Source organism: Otolemur garnettii, unplaced genomic scaffold (genome assembly GCF_000181295.1).
Source record: "Otolemur garnettii isolate 467f Iridium unplaced genomic scaffold, OtoGar3 scaffold00011, whole genome shotgun sequence".
Classification (NCBI taxonomy): Eukaryota; Metazoa; Chordata; class Mammalia; order Primates; family Galagidae; genus Otolemur; species Otolemur garnettii.
This window is the reverse complement of record NW_003852406.1, coordinates 19,230,099-19,234,198: the sequence shown is the minus strand read 5'-3', so window position 1 is coordinate 19,234,198 and position 4,100 is coordinate 19,230,099. Positions and strand designations below refer to the sequence as shown.

Genomic DNA, 4,100 nt, shown 5'->3' with positions numbered 1-4,100 from the left:
TTAACATTTTACATCAGTGTGATACATTTGTTGCAATTAATGAACCAATATTGACATATTATTATTAAGTCCATAGTTTACATTTTTTCTTTCATGGATCATACTTCTGATGTACCTGAAAACTTCCCAACCCAAAGCTAACTAGATTTTCTTGTATCTTCTGGGAATTTTATAGTTTTATAGTTTATGTTTAGGTCTGTGATCTATTTTGAGTCAATTTTTATGAAGGAGGTATAGTTTTGTGTCTAGATTCATTTTTTGCATATGGGATGTCCAGTTGTTCCAGTACCATTTGTTGAAAAAGACTATCTTTTCTCCATTGAATTGCCTTTGCTCCTTTGTCAAAGATCGGTGACTTCCTTTATGTGGGCCTATTTCTGAGCCCTCTATTGTGTTCCATTGATCCATTTGTATATTCTTTCATCAATACTAGACCTTCTTGATTACTGTAGCTTTATTGTAAGTTTCAAAGTTGAATAGTGTGATTCTTCCGACTTTGTTCTTATTCAGTAATTACGTTGGCTCTTCCCGTCAATATCTACAAAATAACTCACTGAGATTTTTAATTAGGGTTGCATTGAATCTACAGAACAAGTTGGGGAAGAACTGTTACCTTAACGATATTAAATTTTCCAATCTATGAACATGGGCTATCTCTCCATTTCTTTTTTTATTTTTATGGAAATTTCTGATTTATTCCAGACAAAATATTAGATTTGCCACTAAGAATCATCTCAAAGCGAGCACTATCATGTTCATTACCACAGCGGCTGATGCAGCAAGATGAAGACAGGCTTTGTGCAGGGCCACCAACATGCCTGAGAGCTAGGGCCAGCCCTAATTCTTCATTTCTGCAGCCTCCTTCTCAATCTTTCCCTTAGCCTTCTTCTTCTCTTCCACCTCCTCCTCCTTCTCGAGCATTGCCACAATCTCAGCCACCTGACTAGTAGAGAGGCGAATGTCTTCTTTGTCCAACAGCTCAGTTGCCTTGATGAGGCTGTTGATGTTGATCCTGCCATCCTTATTTGTATCCATTTTTAAGGCCAAGCAGATCAGCTTTTTTTCTGGAATGTGTTTGATTTGCTTCATGACACTAATGAGCTCTGCGACACTCATGAATTTCTCCTCGGCACTTGGGCCTTCTGCTGGGCCCAGCTTGCCAGCCCTCTGATCCTGCTCCAGCTGAGAGATCAAGCTGTCTATCCTCCGGGTCATGCGCAGTACTCTGTCTGTCAGTCTTACTCTGGCTTTAGATTCTTTCAAAAGTTTTTCCTTGCCGGTCTTTGAAAGTTCCTTCTCAGTCTCTCCTAAGCCCTCACTATAGTCTTGGACATCTTCCTTCAGTAGCTCTAGCTCCTCCTTCTCTTGGGTTAGGGACTTCTTTTGCTCTTTCAGTTTAGAACAGGTATCACTGAGTATGTCAATATCTTCCTTACTTATTTCCTCTTCCGCTTGCTTCAAGACCTCTAGCACAGGGGCAGTGTCCTTCAGGGCCTCTGATGGCAGGGTCACATCAGGCACTTCCAGCTGCTTGTGAGACACTGGCCTCTCAGAGACGGTCTCCCTCCCTTCCTTTGCTGCTTGGGAGAGCTTCTGCAGCTGCTTCTCCCTGTGCTCCTGCTGGATGGCTTTCTCCTCCTGGAGGGTGGCCTCCAACTTCATCATGTTGTCCACCCTCTTACCCTCAGCACTGGACACTTTCACTTGGGCTTCCTTCACCACGATCTCTGGAAGGGTCTTCAAAGTGGATTTGAGCTGGTCAGCAGGTGAGAGAGTGTCTGGGTGGTACATGGCTCGGGACAATAAGAGCAGGGATGTAGGGATCTCCTGATACAGGTGCAGATCCAGCCACTGTTTCAGCTGGTCCCTCAGACGGTCTTCTGTGACTCCAAGGGCCCGCATGCCCCGAGCCATACACGCAGACTGCAATTCCTTTAAGTTCAGGCTGTCTACTCCTTCCTCAGCAATCATTCTGTCGTCAGCCTTGATGGACCTCAGCCTCATGGTGAGCTGAAAGCGCAGGAAGGTGTTGGTGCCGATGGCCTGAATATCCAGCAGCTCGCACAGTGCTACCAGCTGCTGCCGTTTAAGGTTATCCAGGGTCAGCTCATCCTCAAATAATTTGGAAAAACGCATAATTTCCTCAGTGCTGGGTCTTTCCCCCGTCTCGCGAATCTTCTGGAAAAACATGGAGAAGTCTTTGGTGGCACTCCCTTTGGCTGCCTTGTTCTTCAAGGCCATCTCCTCCACAGTGTCCTGGAGAAACTTGGCCAGCTCCAGCTTTCCCCGCAGCTCCTTCTTCAGCCTCTCCTCCTTGGTAGACTGGGTCTCGAAGGTGGATGGCAACATGTTGGGAAAGAGCTTCACTGCCAAGGGCAGCAGGAATTCCATGAATGGTACCACCACGAAGACGAGGAGTGGGACCAGGCGAAAGAGGTCAGCGCAGACCCGGACAAACTGCCTCCGCTCCCGGCGGGTCAGAGTGTGGCCCTTGAGAATCCTCCAGAGTGTGCGCACCGCAATCTTGGTGTCTATCCAGAGCAGGCGGAAGCCGTGGTAATAGTGCTTCAGCCCGTCCAGGACCCTCCGCCACAATGACTTCACCGGCACCTCCGCGGGTGGGCTGTACATGGGCCCACCTTCCTCTAGCTTCTTGTTCTTGTCCTTGAAGGATGTAGGGGTCTTCAGTTTGGGGTCATCTCCAAGAGAGGACGATGAGTACCAGCGGGGCACAGGAAGGCCCCTAGGTCCTGCGACAACCAAACATGGCTCTGCCGCCACTGGAAGCCAACGCTCGAGTCTCTGGTGACAACTGCTGAGGGGATGGCCTCTGGAAAGGTACACTGGGTGGGCCAGAGCGCTGCAGCCAAATGGAATATTCACCCGGCTGATCAGCCACACGGTGTTGGTACTACGGAGGCCAGTGGGATGCCCCAGACCACCCCTCAGGGCCAGCGCTGGGGCGTGACAACCCCGCAGCAAGATGGACGCCATGGCCCTGTGCCTCTTGCCGCTGCCTTCCCCCTTCACCGCCACTCCTCAGTCTAGTGCCTCACGGGGCGGGACCCAAGCAGACGGTTGACGAACACGGTTGGCTCTGCTCAGCTCAAGGACTGGGCCCCCCACCCCCACCCCCAGCACAGCCGTCTGTGCACAGACTTCCGGGACAGACTTCCGCAAGTCCAGGACGGAAGCTGAGAAGGGGGAGGGGTAGCTGGCCTAGCTTTACCATTGGGCTCTTTACACCTGCGCGGTCCCATTTCTTTAGATATCTATCTTTCATCAATTTTATCCATTCCTCGTTCAGATCCTGTACATATCTCATTAGATCTATGCTTAAGTAATCCTTTCTTTTTCTTTCTTTCTTTTTTTTTTATAAATGGTATTGTGGTTTAAATTTCAAATTCCAGTTGGTCATTGCCGGTATGTAGGAAAGTCTGCAGCCTTGCTAGATTTTAGTTAATAGTGATTTTCCTTATATTTTATTTATTTTTTATTGTTCTGGGTTTATTGAGGGGACAAAGAATTACACTGATTGCACTTGTTAAGTAAAGTCCCTCTTAAAATTGTGTTCTGCCCGCAAGAGGTGTGCCATACACCATAACCCCCTACCGCCCCCCCTCCCCGCTCCCTTGTTCCTCTGCTCCCCACCTTAAATTGATTTGAGTTCTTCTTTTATGAGGGTATGTGTTATATCGTCTACTGGCTTCATATTATAACTGAGTACATTGCATTCTTGTTTCTCCATTCTTGTGATACTTCACTAAGAAGAGCTCTTTGGGATTTTCTTCTTAGACAATGATGTTATGTGTGAATAAATGTAGTTTTCTCTCTTTCTCTCCAATCTATATACGTTTTATTTATTTACTTATTTATTTATTTTGTCTTATTTCATTGGCTAGGACTTCTAGTAGTACCATGTGAAATAGAAATGGGGAAAGGGGACATCCTAACCTTGTCTTGGACATTAACAGAGAGTATCTAGTTTCTCACTATTAAGTATGATGTTGGCTGTAGGTTTTGCAGATATTATTTAACAAGTTGAGGAAATTCTCCTCTAATCCTATTTTATTAAGGGTTTTTATCCTGAATGAATGTTA

The 4,100-nt window shown here is 46.6% G+C and overlaps 1 pseudogene; it reads right to left on the bottom strand.

Annotated features, from left to right (window-relative positions):
- Positions 1 to 837: 837 nt before the first annotated feature.
- Positions 838 to 2,994, bottom strand: LOC100958023 (annotated as a pseudogene).
- Between the last annotated feature and the right edge of the window lie 1,106 nt (positions 2,995 to 4,100).